The following is a 24365-nucleotide window of genomic DNA, read 5'->3' as shown; positions in this document are numbered from 1 at the left end:
CCTTGTCTATAAAATAGTGGTGATAGCACTTTCCTATCTTATAGGGATGGTGTAAGGATAAATTAATCAGTGCCTGCGAGTTGCTTAGGTACTAAGGGACATGTGTGTCTAGAAAGACTTGGGAAGGGATGTAAAAGCAAAAGAGTATTATTTGTGAGGGTTATAAAGGACACTGTAAGCATAGGAGGTCTCATGGAAGAAAGTTTGGAGATGCAGGTAGGAGAAGGCTGAAGAAGAGAAGTATATGACCTGCAAAAGAAAAACAAATGGGTTTGTGCATTTGTTGTTGCTTTATGATGTTAGCTGATACATAAGAATGGCAACGCTGGGTCAGATCAATGGTCCATCTAGTCCAGTATCCTGTCTTCTGACAGTGGTGGTGCCAGATGCTTCAGATGGCGGAACAGAACAGGGCACTTTTTTGAGTGATCCTCCCCCTGTTATCCAATCCTGGCAGTCAGAGGTTTAGGGACACTGAGAGCATGGTGCTGTGTGTCTAACCATCCTGGCTAACAGCTAAGTTCATGGAGGATAAGTCCATCAATATCTAATTTTTTTTAACCCAGTTGTACTTTTGGCCTTCACAACATCCCCTGGCAATAATCCACAGGTTTACTATAAATTGTGTGAAGAAGTATTTCCTTATGTTTGTTTTAAACCTACTGCCTATTAATTTCATTGGTGACCCTAGTTCTTATGTTATGTGAAGGGGTAAATAACACTTCCTTAATTATTTTCTATACACCATTTATGATGTGGAGAACTTGTCAGTCTTCATCATAAGGAAGCAAACAGGGTACAAACCCAATGTGTTTCTCCTTTACAGGTCACCTTTAAGGAAAGTGGAATTAGTGAAATGTAGGCTGCCATCAGAAGAGTGATGGACACTAAATTATGCGAGGAAGAGCTGTGTGCAGCGTTTATGGTGAGAATGAGGAGTTTGATCTAGGAGGAGGATGAGGGTGATATGGTGGGAAAGAGAGAAGCAGATAAATTTGGTGTCTGCATTTTGGATAGGATGGAAGAGTGCAAAGTTAAAGTCAGGCCAGCCAGAGAGAAAGAGGTTATAATCTAGGCAGGGGATTATCAAGGAGGTTGCTGTAATGTAGGCAAGAGATTACCAAGGGTTTTGGAAGCAGGAATGGAAAGAAAGAGTTGGATTTTGGAGCTACTGAGAGGGACCAGTGTCAAACTGAACAACAGCATAGATATGAGAAGTAAAGAAGAGAGGAGACAAGGAAGAAAACAAAGGTGGGAAGAAGATGGTGGAATTACTGTGACTGAGAAAGGAAGAACATTCTGAAAAAAAGATCTGGGGGAACATTGCAAATCCAAAACAGAAAAGGTTTTCAAACAGTGGAATGTGTCCACTTGTACTTCAGTATCTTCTAAATTCCCCTCTTTGTAATGCTAGTATTTCTTTTCTTGCTTCTGATAAAATTGGTGCTTTAGTGTCGTACACAAGTCCTGAAACACATTTTGGAGGCTCGTTGCAGCCCCACATACAGATATAATATCACATCACAACTGTGTAGCTTGTTCCAGTGAATAAATCTTCTAAGGTGATAACAACCTGAGTTGCTTTACACTCAGCCTCATTATTTCCGTTGTGGGTTAGTGTGTTAATGAGAGGTAATGGGTGGTAGTTGGTACAGCTGAGGTCTTAGACTGGTAAATGGGTACAGTGACCTTTAAAGGCCGGGGGGCGGCGGACCAAACAAGCACTGGGGTTGTGGTGTATTTTGCTACTTTATGAATTTGGAAGGCACAAATGTTTTTTCTAAGTAAAAACTGTTTTTGGCTTGGTTTTTTTTCAGGTTTTGTGTGTCATGGAAGACTCTTTAGGGCATTGCCTACACTAGAAAAATTACCCATTGGCAAGTGTCAGTAACAAAACATGTTCAGCAGTGTTTCAGAACCCAGGTCTGTATTTGAAGTTAAACTGTGCTCAGCACCAGTTCAACTGCATCCATTGTCAGCAAGAGGTAATTTTTCTAGAGTAGACCAGGCTTTTGCAGATGAAAAAATAATGAAAGTTAAAGATCACAAGAGACTTAAAGATGAACAGTTGAAGGGGAAGAGATTTTTAATCTGACATGATATTGATTAGTTCCTGTGCCTTATGAACACTTTGGTGAAAGAGGATGTGTTTGTTATAGATTTTACATGCAACCTGTTGACTCAAGGTGTGTGAACTCACCATACATATCACTGACAATATCCTTCCCAAAGAAGTCCTCCAGCAAAACTAGGGAACACTAGACTTGATGCTCCAGATATTTCTAAGGTAAAAAGCAAGCAGAAAGTCACCTTTTTTTGCAACCAGGATGGGAGAAGGGGCTCTAAGTATACAGGAAGCATGAAAGATGGTAGAGAGGCAAGTGTGAGGAAATGACAGTGGTAAGGAGGAGTAAGCCTGGAAGAGTTTGAATTTAATTGAGAATGCAGCAGGGTGCCCAAAATTGGAATTTAGAGGTACTGACATGTATATAACATCAGTCAGTAAGCATAACACTCAACAAGAGAAACCTTAATATTTGGCTCCAAAAAATATGATGAGTGCATGGGTTTTCAACATTGGGTTATGAACAAATGTCAAGGGAGTTACAGCCACCCTTTCTTTCTACTTTGTCCTGTTGATAAATGAGAGGGGGTTCTTGGGTAGATACCCAGCTACAGTAGAACCTCAGAGTTACAAACACCTTGGGAATGGAGATTGTTAGTAGTTCTGAAATGTTCGTAACTTCGGAACAAAACGCTATGGTTATTCTTTCAAAAGTTTACAACTGAACGTGGCCTTAATATAGCTTTGAAACTTTACTATGCAGAAGATAAATGCTGCTTTTAAACCCTCTGAATTTAAATGAAACCAGCACAGAAACAGTTTCCTTACCTTTCAGATCTTTTTCTAAACTTTCCTTTTATTTCTTTAGCAGTTTACATTTAACACAGTATTGTACTGTATTTGTGTTTTTGTTTTTTTTCCTCCTCTCTGTTGCTGCCTGATTGCGTACTTACATTCCAAATGAGGTGTGTGGTTGACTGGTCAGTTCGTAACTCTGAGGTTCTACTGTAGTTGGAAAAAGGGGTGCGTGAGGTTCTACTGTAGTTGGAAAAAGGGATAACATCACCTGAATGACTACGTTATAATTAACACCATATCAGGGTGGCTGGATTTAATCCGTTTTTAATCATGATTTAAATTAGCAAGCAGGAAATCTTGATATAAAGAAATCATTTTAATCTTGTTTTGCCTTTGTATTTCTTAGTTATTTTCCTAAAGAAAGGTTGATGCTCTTTGATTTGTAACTAAATATAGACTTTACTTTTTGCTGATCAGGAGGAGATACGATACCAATCCACATTTATTTAAGCAATTATGTAGCTCAACAAACATTTATTTGGATTATTATGATAGAAAATGGAGAATGATGCTTTTCTTATTTACTAGGATTTTTTTTTTTTTTTTTGCTATTTATGTTAAGTCGCTTTGGGGGTGGAAATTGGAATTCAATTAAATGCACAAAAATAGCATTTTATTTTATTTTTTAAATATTAAATAAAGAAAAGTTATAAAAACATGTTTTACATTTAAAACTGATTTAGACAAAGTAGTATCTGTGGTTAATGAATTGAACTGATTATTTCTGATCACCATCTCCTTCAGAATTTTAGAATAATAGATCTCATCCTGTCACACCTCATTTTTATTCATATATTGGTAGAGAAAAACAAGCTTTTCTGCTTTTTCAGCTCCCAGTCAGTTTTTCAATTTTGGATGAACTAGTCATTACATTGCATTAGCTGAATAATCTGAAATGAAGAAAATATTCTCTCTGTACCTGCAGAAGAGGCTACTGCTGTCAAAAGCTGGTTTAGCACTTTAACATACTCTGGTTCCAGGTGTTTAGCCAGTGACTTTCACTATGGTTTGACTTTCTTTAAAACTTCAGCAGCTAACTTGTACTGCTTGAAAATAATTTTTTATTTAATTTAAATGATTGATAGATTATAGTAACTTTAGGCCTTAATATAGTTTGTCGTCATTTAAAATTTAATTTTAAATATTCTTATTTTTAAAAAGAAAAATGTACTGTATTTTAAAAACTTGATTTAAATAAAGTACATTTTTGTCCCCTCTGAGTACGATTATCACTTCTGGTTACGATTTTTTTTTTTCTCATTGATATGAAGACATGGATGTTGAATAAGTACACTATTGCAGGAATATATAAGTATAGGATATTCTATGTACAGAATTTCTGGTGTTGAAGTATTTGATCACTACATAGTAAGCAGTATAATTTAAGAACAGTGAGCTTTTTGTTTTTAATCTCCTCTTTACAAGTGAGATTTTAGTGTTAGGGGCTGGTAGGAATTTCTGCTATCCCTCTGGAGTAACAATTATCAGATGAACCTATTTTTCATATTTTATTTTAATATTTGTTTAAATCTGACACACATGGCTGAAGCAGACATACTGGCTGTTACCATTTATCCAATATTCAGAGTGCACGTGCCCTAAAAACACCAAACCATTGCATTTCATAAATTAAAGAAATATTAATACATAAAATTCATTTAGTGTGGGGTTTTTTAAGTGAAGAGAAATTTTCTTACTTAAAAACAAATTACACTGTTGCATTACATTATTGAGCCTCCAACATGGTAACCTATGTTCAAAACATAAATGCAACAATCTGAATCCTTCCTGCACTGTCAGTCATCGCTTAAGGTACAAACAAGGCTCCGCCATCCTTGTCTATCCTGGGCCACTCTTTGCATGTCCTCTGTTAAGTCCCATACATTTTCCCTTTGTACTGTTTGATAGAGGTATTCTTTAGATTGACCCCTTTATGTTGCTCCAGCTGCCCAATGGCATGCCTGCTGCAGCAGATGCTCCTGCTTCATTCTTAACACAGATATTTCCCTCATTTTCTGGATAATTTTGGAGATAAGTTGTTGAACTGTAACAAATCTCAGTGTTAGTTATACATTCATTTCTGTTTACCACCTAGTGTGTTTCTGAGGCATTTGGATCCAGCTTTCGCATCTATACCTTGAACTGGAAATAATATGTAAGATGAAGATTTTTAGTTGGTCTTTAAATTGTAGAATTGCTATAAACAAATCTTGTTTAAGCTGGTAAATGCCACTACCTCCTTGCCAGTTTGTGACATGATTTCCTTCTGGATATCTCTGTTGGCTTGCATGTTACTGCCAAGATATGTGAATTGACCCACCTCTTGTATTCCTTTATCTTTTAGCAAAATGCTTGAGATGAGTTTCTAGGGTACTTATTATATTTGATTTTTCATAACTGATTGACCCAGACTTTTTTGCATGTACAGTCTTTTAGTCTTTGCTTCCATGTTGATTGAGCTGTCACTTAGGTTTTGCTGATGATGATGTTCTTCTAAGAGTTCTAGTGTACTGTTAGCCTTGTGATATCTGTTACACAACTTTTCCTCATAACGAAGTCAAAGGCAATGCCAAATAGAGGTGAGAGAATGCATCCCTGTGAGTCACCAGTGTCTGTTAAATCATTCGGACAAGTCCACATTTACTTGAAACTGTTCATGCTGCATCTTGATATCAAGTATTGATAACTTTTTATTGGCATACCAGAACACTTCAAGATGTTCCAGAATGAATTGTGATGGACGCTGTCAAAGGCTTTTAAAAAACGCACGGACTTTATGCTGAGTGGATTCCCCTGTATAGTCAAGTTAGTGAAACAGATTATATATACAAAGTGTACTCAAATGGAAAAAGTAAACAAACTGATTTTTTCCCTTATCTTTCAATTATAATGATCTCCAGGTGCCATCAGTAACAGCAGGCAAAAAGAACATATCAGAAGTAAGAAGCTTGTAAGTTGATGTCCCTTTTTAATGCATTTGTTTTAAATGTTTTTTGTGCCCAGAGAGTGTATATCCTTGCACTACCTAAATGAAATTGGAAACTTTATTGAAAGGGCTTGGGGTCATTTGGGTTTGCGCCACACAGAATTTATTAATGGAATCTATCTTTGCATTTCCTGGCTTTTACAGTTTGTTTTTGTCATAGCAGCAATAGAACTTGAAGGATTGTCCTATTTTTGAAAAGATTTTAAATGTCAAAGTTAGCATACCCAACAGTTGCCCTGTCCTTTATTTCTTAATGTTTGTAATGTCCATGTACTATTTATTATATGCAGGGGCATTTTCCCAAAACATAATTCAGTGCCATTTAAACTAAAATTCAATTTTCCAGTAACACAATACATGTTGTAACAGCATGGCACCCACCTCTCGTGAGTGCCCCCTTCCAGTCGGGTATGTCTGCAGGTTTTAAACCAGTCCCAGCCGTGGTATTGGGCTCTACCCCTAGGGCTTCCTCCCTGGAGGCAATTGGTTTCACACTCTTGGTTTGTTCTGGCCCCAGCTCTCCAGCTGGGCCTCCTGACAGTTCAATCCACTTCTGGGGGTTAACTGCTGTCCAATTATAGGTCCTTCCCCACTGGCCTGTGGCCGGGGGGGACGCAGGCTCACCCACTATTCTGGGTCCCAGCCCAGGGACCCTAAGAATAGCAGCTACGCTCTGCTGTGTCCCTTTAGCAAAACTGCTTTCAGTTCCCTGGGCCACTTCCCCTTGGCCCCAGCCTTGATTGACACCTTACCTTTAGCTCAGGGCCCTTCTAAAATCAGGGCCAGCAGGCAGCCAGGAGTTCTTCCTCACTCCTGTAGTCCCTACTAGCACTGAGCTGTCCATTGTACTGGAGTTCCCTTTGGCTAGCCAGGAGCACCACCTGCGCTTCTCTAGCTCCAGCAAGGAACCATTTGTCTCTGGCACTGCTTTTTATAGGGCCCTCTTGAGCCCTGATTGGCTGCTCCCTGCAGTTTTCTGGGATGAGTATGGCAGGACCATGAGGCCTCCAGCAGAGGGCCTAATCCACCCCGTCATGGACATGTAATTGCGGGATAAATGCTTCCATATCTAATAATGTTCAAAAATTTCAGAGTAGCAGCCGTGTTAGTCTGTATTCGCAAAAAGAAAAGGAGTACTAGTGTCGTTTAAAACAGACAGTGATTTTTAAAAATCACTGTATCTTGACAGTGATCTCTTTAAACTCCAGATATCTAAGGGTAAGTTTAGTTAATAAATGGTAAAGGAAGTTAATAGATAAAATAATAGTCAACCTTTTATTCCTATGGAAAATTAAACCTTTCACAGCAGATATAAGGTAATTTGTGCTTGTCACCCTTTTGACTGGAAGTTTAGAGGAAGCTGTTGTCAGTGGATCCAATGGCTTTTGTTCACTCCTTGCTAACAGAATAATGGCTATAAGCCAAGATAGTCATTCCTAGTCAGTTTGCAGACTAAGGCCTGGTCTACACTACAAAGTTATGTCAACACAAGGCAGCTTACGGTGACCTACTTTTACACACTAAAATTGATCTCCTACCGCTGTAAACACCCCGTTATTCTGACATAGTAACACCACCTCTCAAAGTGGTGCAGAGCTATGGTTGATGTATTTAGGTTGATGCAATGTGTATGTAGACACTGCATTATTTATGTTGACCCTAAATTTCCTCCAGCAACTGTCCCATAATGCTCCACACTGACTGTTGTGGTCACCATTGTGAATTCCATTGCCCATTGTGAATTCCACTCCTCCTCTTAAAGCCCCATGAATTTTTGAAAATCCTTTTCCTGATTGCCTGGCTTGGCGAGCATATCTAGCAGCTCTCTGTTGTTGAGTGCAACTGCCCAGCTGACCATGCTGGCTACACTCCAAGTTGGAGTAGACTGGAGATATTGGATCACCTGAGCCTGTGGGAAGAAGAGGCTATGCAGGCACAGCTCTGAACCAGCCAGAGAAACGTCAACATCTGTGAGCAGATTGCTATGGGGATGCAGCATAAAAGCTATGACAGGACCAGCAGCAGTGCTGTGTGAGAGCCAGGGAGCTGCGGCAGGCATACCAATCCTGAAGCACTTACATGAGAGGAAAGTGATCAGGAACAGTCAGCATGGATTCACCAAGGGAAGGTCATGCCTGACTAATCTAATCGCCTTCTATGATGAGATTACTGATTCTGTGGATGAAGGGAAAGCAGTGGATGTATTGTTTCTTGACTTTAGCAAAGCTTTTGACACGGTCTCCCACAGTATTCTTGTCAGCAAGTTAAAGAAGTATGGGCTGGATGAATGCACTATAAGGTGGGTAGAAAGTTGGCTAGATTGTCGGGCTCAACGGGTAGTGATCAATGGCTCCATGTCTAGTTGGCAGCCGGTGTCAAGTGGAGTGCCCCAGGGGTCGGTCCTGGGGCCGGTTTTGTTCAATATCTTCATAAATGATCTGGAGGATGGTGTGGATTGCACTCTCAGCAAATTTGCGGATGATACTAAACTGGGAGGAGTGGTAGATACGCTGGAGGGCAGGGATAGGATACAGAGGGACCTAGACAAATTGGAGGATTGGGCCAAAAGAAATCTGATGAGGTTCAAAAAGGATAAGTGCAGGGTCCTGCACTTAGGACGGAAGAACCCAGTGCACTGCTACAGACTAGGGACCGAATGGCTAGGCAGCAGTTCTGCGGAAAAGGACCTAGGGGTGACAGTGGACGAGAAGCTGGATATGAGTCAGCAGCGTGCCCTTGTTGCCAAGAAGGCCAATGGCATTTTGGGATGTATAAGTAGGGGCATAGCCAGCAGATTTAGGGACGTGATCGTTCCCCTCTATTCGACATTGGTGAGGCCTCATCTGGAGTACTGTGTCCAGTTTTGGGCCCCACACTACAAGAAGGATGTGGATAAATTGGAGTGAGTCCAGCCAAGGGCAACAAAAATGATTAGGGGTCTGAAACACATGACTTATGAGGAGAGGCTGAGGGAACTGGGATTGTTTAGTCTGCAGAAGAGAAGAATGAGGGGGGATTTGATAGCTACTTTCAACTACCTGAGAGGTGGTTCCAGAGAGGATGGTTCTAGACTATTCTCAGTGGTAGAAGAGGACAGGACAAGGAGTAATGGTCTCAAGTTGCAGTGGGGGAGGTTTAGGTTGGATATTAGGAAAAACTTTTTCACTAGGAGGGTGGTGAAACACTGGAATGCATTACCTAGGGAGGTGGTAGAATCTCCTTCCTTGGAAGTTTTTAAGGTCAGGCTTGACAAAGCCCTGGCTGGGATGATTTGATTGGGGATTGGTCCTGCTTTGAGCAGGGGGTTGGACTAGATGGCCTCCTGAGGTCCCTTCCAACCCTGATATTCTATGATTCTACCAGAAGGCCAAGGAGACCAACAATCGATCCAGTGCCACGCCACACACTTGCCGCTTTTACGAAGAGCTCTATGCCCTACTCAATGGGGAAACACCTCCCCATAGCACCATGGATACTCTAAGTAGCCCAAGTCTGAGGCCCCGTGTCTGCCGTGAACAGCGAGGATGAGAAGGCAGTAGATGAGGAAGAGAAATATGGGGATCAGGTGATGGCGGGGGGGGGGGGGCGGAATCCATCTGGTCAGGGAGTCAGGGCCTGTTTTTTGACTCCACTGCAGTCCAGTCAGGTCTGCCAGTCAAGCACAGGCGAGCCCAGTGGAGGGGAAAGAACCTCAGGTAGGTGTGTAGATAAATAGTTACAGGGATGGTACCCCAAAAGTAAGTAGGACACATCTTTTGACTTTTCATTACTTTACTTTTGCTAGAAGAGGTAATGGTACAACCAAGAGAGATTGAGGTGTTATCAGCTTTTCATTTATGTGGGTGTTGGAAGGGGGGTGTGCAGAGAGCAATTTGTTTATGTGCACCGGGATGTCCCTTGAATCCTCTTGAGAGATCTCGATGAAACTTTCATGGAGATACTCTGCAGTCGTCTCCCAAAGGTTTCTGTGAAGGGCTGCCTTATTTCTTTCTCTGTGGTAGGACACTTGCTCATACCACTCAGTGATGACTTCAGGAGGCACCATTGCAATATGCAGGCTAGCAGCATATGGCCCACGGGAACTTTGGGATGCCAGCAGCAGCTGTATTCTCTCTGCCTTTGTTACCCTCAGGAGTGAGATATCAGTTAAAATCACCACTGCCTGTGGAAAATAGTGCCTGTATTCAGTGTCATTGCCCCATACTTCTAGATTCATGCAATTGAGCAATTCCCTCCTCATTTCCCCAACACCCGGCGGTCCATACTCACCATGGCTAGTGCTGTGACTAGGTTGTGCACAAGCAATCCCAAGGAGAATTAGTTTGGCATCTTAAATTTCACTTTCCATAGTGAATACACTGACAGTGGTACCTCTGTGTGTTTTATCTGCTGTTGCTGCCAGTGCAGACTTCAGGGTCTCTTCCCCCTCCACCCCCCCATACCCCATGCTGATGGAATGCCTGAGCCAGTAAGGTCCTGTATCAGACCATGAGCACAGGGCCTGGTCCAGAGGATGAACATTGCAGACAGCCTGGAGAAAGAAAGAGTGGAGAAGAGAGAGGTCCAGGAGTCCCTGTAGGAATAAGAGGGAGATGCACCAGGACATAATGGGGCTTCTCATGTGCAGGTTCAGCAATCCCAGGATCACCTCCCTCTGTGGCCCATGAGAGAACTCAATATCAGGACCTCCCTACACCCCCCCAACCCCCCCAACATCACACATGGCATCAGGTGTTGCTGCACTACCACTCCACCCTGGGTGATGTTAAAAACAATCACAGCTTCACACTCACTCATCTGTGAAAGTCACAGTTGGTGTTTGTATAGTTGAAATGGACATGAATGTTCTTTCCCCTTCAGCAGTTCTGTTCTATTTAATTTAAGTTTTATTAAGTTCTTAATGTATTTGTTTTAAAATGGCATGTTTTTTGCACTGATTTTGTTAGAGAATAATAATCTATTATTTGGAACATAATTCATCTTTATCAGTTCACAACATATGCTGCTGAGTGCTCCGCAGTTCTGAAAGCAACCAGTTACCTGTAACTGTGCAGTAACACACAACTCATAGGATCAGTAACAAAAACAATTAATAGGTGCATTGACAATGTTATATTCTTTCATATAATTACTCTGGCTCACTTTTAAAATCGTCTTTCAAAGCCTCCCTGAGCTGTATAGCTCCATGTTGAGCTCTTCTAATAGCCCCTGTGTCTGGCTGGTCAAATTCAGCAGACAGCCACTCCACTTCTGCTCACCACCCCAGAAACTTTTCCCCCTTTGCTACACAGGTACTATACAGGACATAGCAGGCAACCATTACTATTGGGATATCTTTCTTGCTGAGGTCCAATCTTGTGAATAGACAATGCCAACCACCCTTCAAATGACCAAAAGCACATTCAACTGTCATTCTGCACCTGCTGAGCTGCTAGTTGAACCTTTCCTTGATGCTCTTGCGGTGGTTCGTGTATGGCTTCCTGAGCTAGGGGAGCAAGAGGTAGGCTGGGTACCCCACGATCACTACTGGCATTTCAACATTGCCCATGGTAATCCATCAGTTGGGAAACATAGTCCCTGTTTGTAGCTTTCTGAATAATCCTGTGAGCCTTCCCAGCCTACCCATATTGATTTCAGTGAAGTGCTCCTGGTGATCCACCAATGCTTGCATAACTAGAGAAAAGTAGCTCTTTCCTGCTGATGTCCTCAGTGGCAAGGTGGTCTGGTGCCAAAACAGCAATACACTTGCTGTCTGTCACTCCACCATGGTTTGGGAACCCCGTAGCTGAAAAGCCATCCACTATATTCTGCACGTTGCAGAGAGTCAGTCCTACAGAAGGAGGTGATTAATGGCCCTGCACATTTGCATCACAACAGCCCCTGCAGTGGATTTCCCAACTAAAATTGATTCCCGACTGACTGGTAACTATCTGGCATTGCAAGTTTCTACAATGCTATCACCAGTCACTTCTCCACTGTCAGTGCAGCTCTCATTTTGGTGTCCATGTGCTGGAAGGCTGGGGCAAGCTCAGAGCACAGATCTAGGAATGTGCCTTGCACATAGAAAAATTCTGCAGCCACTGCTTGTCATCCCAAACCTGCATTATGTTGCGATCCCATCAGTCAGTGCTTGTTGCTTGGGCACAGAAGAAGTGCTCCGCCATTTGCAGCTGAATTGGTTCTTCCACAGCAATCTGTCCTCCAAGGAATTGTCATATTACCCACTCATTTGGTGGTTCTTGCGGCTCTGCAAGTATTGAAGGATTGGGCATCCCGTGCTTGCAATTCTTATGACAATAGTGCAGAGCTATGCAGGCTCCATGCTTCTGTCAGAGATGGCAGACAACAAAGAGGGCTGTGCAGGTTTGTGGGATTTTTGAAAACAGGCACAAAAGTAATGGCATACAGATATAATTATGGGAAGTTGGCCCCATGCTCTTAGTTACCCCTGTGTGACTTGTTTCGGCCTCATCATGTATTGTCAAAACTTCCTGCAAGTCAGTGCGCTAGACCTTGGCGAGTTGCACAGTGGGATGCCTACCCATGGCACACCGCACTCTGCATCTACACAAGCATGCCTAGTGAGTATGGACAGTGCCGACGCAAGGAGCCAGGTATGCACGCATGCAAGCAATATACTAAACGCGGAAGCTCTGTACCAGAGGTGGGCAAACTAAGGGCCACGTCTGGCCCGCGGGACCGTCCTGCCTGGCCCCTGAGCTCCTGGCCGGGGAGTCTAACTCCTGGCCCCTCCCCCGTTGTCCTCCCTCCCGTGCACACATGCGGGGAGCTTGCACCCACCCACCTCCCAGACTTTCCAATAAGCCTGTCCTGCTGCTCTGAGCAGCATGATGGGGGGGGGGGATTGGATAAGGGGCAGGAGTTCCCGGGGGCAGTCAGGGGACAGGGGGCGGTTCGATGGGGTGGAGGTTTGGGGAGGGGGGCGGTTAGGAGACTGGGAGCAGGGGGAGTTGGATAGGTGGTGGGGTTCTGGGGGAGGGGGCAGTTAGGGACGGGAGTCCCGGGAGTGGGTGGTCAGGGGACAAGGAGTGGGGTGGTGTGGATGGGTCGGGGGTCCCGGGGGGCCTGTTGGGGGGCAGGATAGGGGTTGTGGATAGGGGTTGGGGCAGTCAGGGGACAGGGAGCAGGGGGAGGTTGGATAGGGGGTAGGGTCCTGGGGGGGGGGGGGCGGTTAAGGGAGGGGGTTCCAGGAGGGGGCAGTCAGGGGACAAGGAGCGGGGGGTGTTGGATGAGTCAGGGATTCTGAGGGGGGCAGTCAGGGGGCAGGAAGTGGGAGAGAGCAGATAGGGGACGGAGCCCAGGCTGTTTGCGGAGGCACGGCCTTCCCTATGGCCCTCCATGCCGTTTCACAACCCCGCTGTGGCCCTCGGGCCAAAAAGTTTGCCCACCCCTGCTCTATACTGACGTAACTTGATGTAAGTTTGTAGTGTAGACATGGCTTAAGAATAATGCTCTGATATTACAAAGAAGCTGTTGTCTAGTGTTTGTTCAAACTGTAGTGGTATTTCATCATTAAATCACAGCTGTGATTACTCCAAGCACTTGAGAGCTTGAGTTCAGATTTCCTGCATATATCTTTGATGCTCTCCTTTTTCCTATTCTATTTTCTTTCAGTTTGGGCCATTTGATGTAGAGCTGAAGGGACGGTTTTTGTGGCCCTTTTTTGAAAATGCCACTTGGATCAAGCTCACAGAGTTTCTTCCATGTCTTGATCTAACTTTAGTGTTCCTGTGTCAGGTCCAACAGGACAGGGTACTGAATCTATTGACCTACTGATCACAGTGATTCAATGGCTTTTGATTTTCTTTCCAGATTAGGTATAATTCAGGTCCTGGTGACAGTGCAAAATGAAGAATATTTTTTATAGACGCGCCAAATAATTGAAGTTAAAGTGACTGATTTTGTTTTTTATGTATTATAATCTGTTACAATTAATGATGAACATCTGGCAAATAAATTGAATGTAATGAAGAACCATAGCAGCATAAAAATCAAGGTTAATTGAAGGGAGAAAAATATATATAGTATCAATCTGGTGTGAACAGAAAGCTAAAGATATTTAAGAATTTGTGAATTATACATATAGTAGATTAATCATGACAAAAATTGCCTATAATCTGAAAAAGAAATAGTTTCTGCTTGAAGGTCTCCAATAATCCTCCTCTACTTAATCTGGGAGCTTCACCAGGCCTGATGGAAGATTTTTAATCTCAGCTAGTAACCCACCCTTGCTAATAAGTGTCTTTTCTGTAATTTTCCATGGATTAGATGACTCTGGTTAGCTCCTCAGAAGAAACCCAGTAGACTGTACTTATATGGAACAATTATAATGGGCTATGTTTGCCCTTCTTACCATCTGGACTCTTGTCTCTCCCAGGAACAGAAATTTATGCAATAGTACCTTCCTTCCCCCAACTAGGATAGATGTTGAGAGGGATCCCATCACAGGAGCTGCTTCTGGATCGCAGCTAAAGTCTCCATCACCTTCCCAGCCAGACCTGAATAACTATGCTGTTGAAAGTTTACTTTGAAAGAAATGGTGGCAGAAGTGAATCTTTCTTCTCTTCATTTTATTCACTGTAGTTGAGCTTCTAAACCACATGCAATTTGTTTTATAGTTTATAGATGGACCCTAATCGCTACAGGCAATTTAGAATTAACAAAATAACTTAGTTGTAAATAACCTCTAAATGTTTGTCTTAAATAATGTTTCGACATCCAAGGAAATAATTTTTTTAACAGTCCCTCAGGTGTACTTTCCTGGTTTTGTTTCAGCACCTCCATTAAAGTTACATTCTAGGAGCATGGGCTGCCAGAAAGGAAAAGTGTTCTTCCTTTTTTTCTTAACAGTATGTATATAGCACATTGTTTTTAAAAAACATTGTACATTTAAAGCAAAAACTTAATGCTATGCAAATCATGGAAACTCCACTAAATCTACACATTTGACTACTTGATAAGACTCTCTTTTCAAATAATATCCCCCACATTTTATACTTCAGTTTTAAAAGTGTTGAATTTAATTGTTATTTTGATTGCATAATATAATACAAATAATGTAATTAATATAAATATATTTAGTTAAAGCAACAATAATAATTATTTAAACATTAATTTTACTTAGAGTTAAACTTTTAAAAATGGTCACAACAGCTAAATGTTTTCTTTTTAGAGATAGGGACCTCCCTTGTTGGCATGAAAATATTTTTAACTTAATGTTTGGGAAGCCTCTAATCCTGTGGTATTGTCTTCAGGTGCAGCGCTGAAGCAGCACAGGTGCAGCGGTGCAACTCTGCCACTGTAGCACTTCAGTGAAGACGCTACTATGCCAACAGGAGAGCTTCTGCTGTTGGTGTAGTTAATCGACCTCTGTGAGAGGCAGTAGCTGTGTTGACAGGAGAAGCTCTCCCATGCACACAGTGCTGTCTACACTGGCGGTTAGGTCAGTATAATACTACTTGGGAGTGTGGATTGCTTGGGAGTTTGGATTTTCACGCTCCTGAGCAACCTAGTTATACTGTTATAGGTCTGTGGTGTAGACCTGGCCAATTTAAAAGCATTATAGGATTAAAATAAGATAAAGCTCTAAGTAAGACTGGTCAAACCTTGGATTTTAAAGTTTTGCAAAATGGGCAAATCTGATAGCTCCTATGTTTGAATTTCAGGGGAGTGTCATTTAGCTCAGTGCCTAAAGAGAGCCGTTAAAACTAGAATTTTAAATATTAGTTTGTCTTTGAAAATGCAAAATTGTCATACTGCAGTGCAATGGAGAATCTGAAGGCACTGGGGGAAGGTAGTCAGAAACCCATCACAGTTGCAAGCAGTCGCTCTTTTATAACAATTGTTCATTATAGCACTGACCTGGAGGAATCAATAATATAAGTGATTCTGTCTTCCCGCTTCTTCCAGTCCCCCTTGTTAATCTGTATACCTTTTCTTTCAGAGGTAACTATATATGCAAGAATTTATGGCAGTAATTTTCTTCTGGCAGTAACTTAACCTCCTTTCCTCATTGTCTAGATCTGTAAAATGGAGATAATACTTAACAGGGTTAATGTTAATAAAACACTACATTTTAAATATTAATTTCAAAACTCAATATACATTTTTTTCTTTCCTTAAAGGCAAAGATCCTGAACTTGGGATTCCTTGTGTTTTCTACAGCAGTTAATATCTCTAGGACTGTCTTAGCTCTTATTTTACACTAGGAGCGCGTTGCTGGTATAGGTATATTGAGATAGTGTACCCGCAAAGCAGTCCTAATCTGTGGATGCATCTTTTGCTGTCATAGCTTATTCCAGTCTAGTCTATGCTACAAAGGCTTTGCTGGTTTAGCTACCCTGGAAGAGTCCCGTAGCGGACATGCAGCTTATACCTGCATAATGAGTTCTTTTGCCAGTATAGTTAAACCACCTTCCTGAACTACAAGATATACCAGCAAAGGACTCCTGTTGGTATCAGTTATGTCTCCCTGGAGCACTTGCCAACACAGCTGTGTCAGTTAGGGGTGTGTCTTTTTTCACAATCCTAACCGACAGAGCTATGTGTGCAAAACTTTGTAATGTATACCTGATCTCCTCTTTTCCCTACCTCCTCCACCCAAAATGAGCTGTATTGGTAAAAGTGCAGTTTTGCTGGTAAAACTGTGTCTGTACTAGGGGCTTTTGCCAGTATAGCTATGTTGGGTCAGGGATCCCACCTCTTCACATCTCTGACTTACGAAGCTATGCCAGCAGAAGGCTGTCGTGTTGGTATGACCTAAGCCACAAACAACATGTGGAATATTGTAACAAGAATAACATGCTACTCATGTGGAACCTAGTAATGAGGGGTGACAGTCTGGAGAAGGTTTAGTATGTTTGGTGAAACTTGGTGTAACTTGGGTAGTGATAGATCCCATGGTGACTTTGCAATATAGGAAGTTCTTAAAGTCTTCATTTATAAACTGAGCACATTTGATCTTTAGTTTCTACGAAACATAAAACTTCAGTGTCATATTTGTAGCGGTAGCTTTTTATCATAGAAACTGCACTTTCAAACAAGCTTGCTTTATCTACAACTTCCCTTTTGCAGTATTTAATTCTATTATTTTATGCCTGTTCTAGATCATATGTTTGTTTAACTTTGATAATTTTTTGTTGCTCTGAAGCCTTAACTAACTTACCCTCTCAGAATTCCAAACATGGAGGATTTCCTCTATTTCCCTTGTTCCCAGCAGAGCAGCTTGTGCTGATGGAGCCTTACATCCATTTTGAAAAAGATGGTGGTTCAGTTTGAGTCAGCTGGTGTTGAGTGTATGAAGACTGGGGACAGAATCTGCTGTATTCATGAATGTAGTGTTAAGCAGTCAGCACTCATAACCTTTCTGTGGCTAACAACTTTCTGGTAAGAGTCACTGGGTCAAGACTTAAAGAAAAGGAGTACTTGTGGCACCTTAGAGACTAACCAATTTATTTGAGCATGAGCTTTCGTGAGCTACAGCTCACATCCATCCGATGAAGTGAGCTGTAGCTCACGAAAGCTCATGCTCAAATAAATTGGTTAGTCTCTAAGGTGCCACAAGTACTCCTTTTCTTTTTGCGAATACAGACTAACACGGCTGTTACTCTGAAATGGGTCAAAACTTATTTTTCAATTTTATATTGTCTGTATTTTAAGTTGACATAGGATAAAATCGTTAGCCTAACTATTGTGTTGCAAAACAGTATGAAACTTGAGAAAGTTTCCTAAGATATGATTGTGTAGAAAAGAAAAGAAGATTGTTTTCAGAAATAGCATGAAATATACTTAATTTCAGTAGTCTGAAATGCTGTGAAACCCTATTAAATTTGCTGTTTGAAAGACTATTGCAAGTCATTATCCAAATCAGCATGTTTGGAGTATGTCACAGTAGTGGTTTAGGCCAAGCAGACGCAAAGGATATCGGTGTGCTAAGAGGAGTCTAGAATCAATACTTGCATATGGCACTTCAAATAATGCAGAAGTTAGTGTTGTCACTAGCTATTGCATGGGGAAACGTGTGGGTTCTTTTCAAAGTCTTTCCTCCACACACCCCGCCCCCCATAGTTGTTCCAGAACTAGTTATAACATTTTTTGGGTTTTTTGGTGATATTGCATAGTCAAACCTGGTGGAATCCCAGGAGTATCATGGCTGATTCAGCTCCCAAAGACCTAGAGAGAGACTTGATTTAAGCACTGTATTTTGTATCTCTCCATGTTGCCAAAGCTGGTTGTTTAGGTTTAGACCTCTGTCCATTCTAATACACAGGTGACTTCCAGGCTTTCCATATGACACAGATTTTGAGCCAGGATCCATGATCTATGTTCAGATCAAGAGCCAGTTCTGCCATAGTTTTAAATTCTGAAGATATCAGAGTTGGGAAAGCCAGCATGGAAAGACGAGGTCCATCCTCTCTAGGGTCTAAGCCAGACTTGGTAGAGATCCATTCTTAGAAATGTTTCAGAGTAGCAGCTGTGTTAGTCTGTATTCGCAAAAAGAAAAGGACTACTTGTGGCACCTTAGAGACTAACCAATTTATTTGAGCATAAGCTTTCATGAGCTACAGCTCACTTCATCGGATGCATGCAGTGGAAAATACAGTGGGGAGATTTATATACATAGAGAACATGAAACAATGGGTGTTACCATACACACTGTAACCAGAGTGATCACTTAAGGTGAGCTATTACCAGCAGGAGAGCGGGGGCCGGGGGGGGGGAGGGGAGAGAAACCTTGTGTAGTGATCATCAAGGTGGGCCATTTCCAGCAGTTGACAAGAACGTCTGAGGAACGGTGGGGGGTTGGGGGATAAACATGGGTAAATAGTTTTACTTTGTGTGATGACCCATCCACTCCCAGTCTCTATTCAAGCCCAAGTTAATTGTATCCAGTTTGCAAATTAATTCCAATTCAGCAGTCTCTTGTTGGAGTCTGTTTTTGAAGTCTTTTTGTTGAAGTATTGCCACTTTTAGGTCTGTAATCGAGTGACCAGAGAGATTGAAGTGTTCTCCAGCTGGTTTTTGAATGTTATAATTCTTGACGTCTGATTTGTGTCCATTTATTCTTTTACGTAGAGACTAAAAGACTCCAGTTTGACCAATGTACATGGCAGAGGGGCATTGCTGGCACATGATGGCATATATCACATTGGTAGACGTGCAGGTGAACGAGCCTCTGATAGTGGCTGATGTGATTAGGCCTTATGATGGTGTCCCCTGAACAGATATGTGGACACAGTTGGCAACGGGCTTTGTTGCAAGGATAGGTTCCTGGGTTAGTGGTTCTGTTGTGTGGTGTGTGGTTTCTGGTGAGTATTTGCTTCAGGTTGGGGGGCTGTCTGTAAGCAAGGACTGGCCTGTCTCCCAAGATCTGTGAGAGTGATGGGTCATCCTTCAGGATAGGTTGTAGATCCTTGATGATGCGTTGGAGAAGTTTTAGTTGGGGGCTGAAGGTGATGGCTAGTGGCGTTCTGTTATTTTCTTTGTTGGGCCTGTCCTGTAGTAGGTGACTTCTGGGTACTCTTCTGGCTCTATCAATCTGTTTCTTCACTTCAGCAGGTGGGTATTGTAGTTGTAAGAATGCTTGATTGTCAATTATTGAACCTGTTGGTGTTGAAACCTACTGTATCAAAGCATCTTGCCTGCAGAGAGCAGTACGTTTGTGAGGGGATCATCTTAATGTTGGAGGAGCCCCCTTGGCAATGGAGATATGCTGTCAAGCAGGTACAGGTGCATATGGGGCCTCCTTAGTGTTAAAGAACTGCTTGACTCTGAAGAAAACTGCTCTTAAGCAAGAATTAGCTTGTGACATTGGAACAGGCTTTGAGGATTGTTTATTTGGCGCTCGGGGTATGGGAGCTTTGAGTTGGAGGTTTTTTTTTATTGCATGCAGACTTTCTTCCTAAAAACAACGTATGTTTTAGGTTTGTTTTGCAGAGAACTGAATTGGTGAGATTGTCTTTGTTAGTTCTTACTGGTCAAAATAGAAAGATATTCTGAGACTGGAGATTTTTCCAAGCATAAGAAAGAATCAGAAAGTAGCTGTAACCATAACTCCAAGGCTGAAATAATTATATAGCTGGATTTTTTTTTTTAAAGTCAGAACAGTGTTGAAAAATACGTTAGTGTTTTGGTTTTGTAGAGAGCATCAAGGAAAAAGGTTTGAGTTTGACAGAAATGATGGTTGGTTCTACCTAGCCAGCCTTTTCTCTTTCAGATAGTTATCTGAGTAGTGACCTGATTCAGTAGTAAGATCAAGGTCATGTTTTATTCAATAAAAGAAAATGGAAAATCTGGCAAGAACCAAGTGGTTTTATTTAGCCCTTTCTGCTGCAGCCACTGTCAATAGAGAGAGAGAAAGCTGACTACAGAATACAAGGGATTGCCATTCATTATTCATAACTGGCCAAAGGTTTACGTATATAAAGGATATTCTTTTCATAGGTCTTTTATGGTTTAAATAGTTGCCTGGCAAACTGGATGGAGTAATTAGAAAATCATTTTTAAAAGATGTGTATATTGTTGCTCTATTACCAGATAAAAAAACAACAACTTCTTTAATTGAAAAAAATAGATTATATTTTGAGTGTAAAACCTCTGTGGAGCTTCATCCAAAGGGTACTCATTTAATGACCTAATGCAATAGGTGTTGCAGTGGTACTTTGCAGGACTGCATTGACATTTTGTTTTGTCAGTATTTTAATAGACCTTAAACTTCTTTGGTTAGATGGTATCTTGCAGTAGTGCAGTCCACAGCTTTAGCTGAGCTACCCAGCTCTGCCGTGGAACCTCATTCATCAAGAATAAAAGCTCCACTCTGGATTTCTAAGGATGACTCTCAGATCCCAGTGGTGGAGGAGCTACATGACTACAACAACATCTTTTGGGGAAGGGAGTGGTGGGTCTCGGGCTTTTGTCTTGCTAGGAAGTAGCAACTACAGGAATAATATAGGAATAAGGTTCTCAGGCTCTTCTATCTCCAGAAGATCATGTGTGGTTTCTGTCGTGGCTTGGATGCTCCACTGATTGCTGCTGCCTGCTGGTTTACATTAGAGGATCACTTCACCAGCAGGACTGCTAGAAATTCCAGTCTCCACTTTTCCATCCTCTGACTTGTAAGAAGGGCAAATGAACTTTTCAGCCTCTGAGGCAGAAACCCCTGAATCTTCTGTCTCAGGAGAACTGGTACTGGTGAAATATGTTTCGAGGACTGAAAGAACCACTGGTACTAGAGACAGAAGAGAGTGATCTCCCTATATATCTGAAAGACAAGAGTAGAAAAACATTTATTTTTAAGAAGATGATGGGGTAGCTACTGAGCAGCATGTATTGCTGAAATAGTGCCTGACAAGAATCTAATATTAATTGAGTGAGGAAATTTTGGAATCCTACCTAGCAACTGCTTATATAAATCCCTCTGTAGTTACTTGCACTAAGTCATTAGTTGTAATTTTCTTAGATGCTGATACTTCAGGAGATGCTCTGGACTAGAAGATGGAAAAGGCCTTAGGGATTTTCAGATGTGTAGACTCTCAGCCAGGAGCCGTTATTAATGCAGCATTGTTCTTCAAGGAAACCATGGAATGGCTTGCCCAGTTCCATATAGATTTTGCAGTATAGTCAAAGATAACTAAGGAATAGTCCATTTCCTGTATTGCTGTTACAGTCCTTATTGAAGTAGCCTATATCTCTGTTGTATTAGTGGCATGTATAATCAACTCCTTGGTGTCAAGGTTAAATTTTGTTATCACTGTATGAAAGCAAAACAGTTCTGTAGGAATCTTAACTTTTCATTTTAATACTCTTATAGCAATTCTTTCAGACAAGCCTGACCCAGTTATTCAATCTGATCCGTACAGCCAGCTCTCTCTCTGTTATGAATAAAATCCAGGTTTTGTTTAAAAGCAGAAGCAGGAGTAAAGTGGTTATTCTGACTTTTTCTTCATCCAGCATTTAATAGGAGGGAGATGCCACTTTCCTAACAGTGGTCTATGATAACAGAAGGGTGTTATCTACAATAAATGGTGGTTACTTCATAGAATTTCTTACTCTACTTTCAGGTGATCAGAGAGAAATATTATGAAGAGTGCGGTGTCTGAGAATATTTTTATGAATAGTTAAGTGTTTGATTTAACTCCATCCACACAGTGAGACATCAGCCAAAACTGATAACTCCCTGTTTACCAACCACCATGTATCAGTGGTTAAGATGTCTGACAGATTTTAATCACACTGATTTTACTTGTTAATAGTGGTCTCCCCACTTCCCCCCAGTCTCTTGTCATCTTGTGGCTTGACTATTGTGGTTTCTTTTACTTGGGGCATTTTTTATCACCTTGTCGCCAGGACCTGCTCTGGGCACAAGGGCAACAAGGCTATAAAAATGCCTGTGGCATTACTGCTGATGGAGTCTGCAACAGCGGGAAACTTTTTTTTTTTTTTTTAAGGAAAAGTGCAGACTCAGCCAAAGTCATACTTCAGAATTAATTCCCAATTGAGATGAACAGAAACAATTACCATGTCTGTATCAAGATATCTTTCTTTAGACTGAAGACCACAGCCTTTTCAGTGTGAACCGATGCAGTGCTTATCTTCACAAGCATAAGGGCTAAAAACTGCAAGAGTGCATGTACAGTAGCATGCTTCATAGCCATAATTCACTACCTGTGCAGCTCCACCTGTTTCAATAATGCTGGAAGCTGAAGTGGAGATAGTGCTCAGGCTTAATATGGTTATATAACATGGTGAAGAAAATATCTGTGTCCTGCCTCAATTTACAGCTTCCATCATTGCTATTAGTGGGGAATTTCACTGGTGATGTATTATAGTTGTGAAATTTGCAAGTGTACAGAAGGCCAAAGACTAAAAAAAGGTGACATAGCAGCCCTTGTCACAAAATAGCATTGTGAGTTCTTTGTAGTCTCTGTCTACTCCAGCCCATACTTGCTTAGTTTAGAAGTTAAAAAAATTCCATTTTTTTCTAACTGCCTGCCCTGCACACTTGTCTAGAATCTGAATGTCAAGCTGGGTCCTTTACTTCGCAGGTATTACATCATTAATATAGATTTTCCGCAGCCCAAATTCTGCATCTTGTATATTCTGTGCAACCTGTCTTTGGTACGCTTCCATGGGTGTAACTTAGGACATGTCTACACTTACCTCCGGAGCGATCTATCTAGTGTGGGTTGATTTATCGCGTCTAGCGAAGATGCGATAAATCAACGGCTGAGCGCTCTCCCATCGACTCGGGTACTCCACCGGAGTGAGAAGCATAGGCGGCGTCGACGGGGGAGTGTCAGCAGTCAACCTACCGCAATGAAGACATGCTGTTAAGTAGATCTAAGTACGTCAACTTCAGCTACGTTATTCACGTAACTGAAGTTGCCTAACTTAGATCGATCCCCCCTCCAGGGTAGACCAGGCCTTAAGGGCAGAAGTTGGCATGTGGATGACTCCTGAAAGCCCTTAAAGTTCTGGATCCAAAAACATCTTACAAAATAGGTATGAATAAAGAGAAGAAAATGGGGCAGAGGTGTTAATTAGGTATGGGACAGAAGTAAGATTTGGGTGATTTAACTGCATTTCCATAGCTTCAAATGCTTTTTGTTTCTTTTAAAGTTAAGATTAGTCTGACTATCCTTGATTCTAATGACTGGCTTTTAACCACAGTGTTTTAACAGTACTTAATCCTTAAATCACTGACATCTTGTCAGCCTTAACTCCAGCTTAACTAAATTTTTGGTCTGATAAATTCTTAAGATGGAGAGCCTTCGTATTTTGTATGCTTTTTGAAAAATACTATGGAACCTTTAATTTAAGGACAAGCAAAGGGAGCTGGGTATAACCTTTTGAAAGCAAAGTACCTTACTGCAGCAAAAAAGAATCAGCATTGGCTGTGAGTCAAGTCCTTGTGTCAAATTTGAACTTGAAGCTTTCTAGCCCACAATTACAGGTACCACCACTTGAGGCATTTATCAGGCCCTGATTAATTTAATATGGGCATCCAGTTGTGTGGCAAATCAGTGCATGCAGATGCATCCAGGCGTTTTTGTGTAGATACCTAATTTGCATGTATAAGTGTGTGCATAAACTGAAAACAACTCAAAAGAATTAAATCTTTAAAAAAAAAAAATATTAACCTGTCCTAAAGCTTCGGTTGGGTTGTCATTTTATCCATTTTTTTAAATTTCTAAATCCGTGGAAAAGAGGTTTTTCTGATTTACTTGCAGGAATCTGACTTATCAATTCTGATTCTACCCAAAAAGCAATATGGCCTAGTATGCTAAGTTGGAAGTAGCAGACTATGGCAGGTTGTAATTTTCTCTTTTGAAAATGGAATGCCTGAGCAAAATTTTCAGAGGTTGGATTGGTTAATCTGAATAAACACACAGGACAGTGACATGAACCCCATCTATCCAAACATCTGGATCTAAGCCA

The 24365-nt window shown here is 41.5% G+C and overlaps 1 protein-coding gene across 1 annotated transcript in view; it reads left to right on the top strand.

The window, feature by feature from the left end:
• MARCHF5 (membrane associated ring-CH-type finger 5) overlaps window positions 1–24365 on the top strand; it is a 76361-nt gene that overhangs the window by 853 nt on the left and 51143 nt on the right. The gene's annotated exons all lie outside the window — the stretch shown is intronic.

The sequence above is a fragment of the Natator depressus genome, chromosome 7 (assembly GCF_965152275.1).
Source record: "Natator depressus isolate rNatDep1 chromosome 7, rNatDep2.hap1, whole genome shotgun sequence".
NCBI classification, from domain to species: domain Eukaryota; kingdom Metazoa; phylum Chordata; order Testudines; family Cheloniidae; genus Natator; species Natator depressus.
This window is presented reverse-complemented; position numbering and strand designations above follow the sequence as displayed.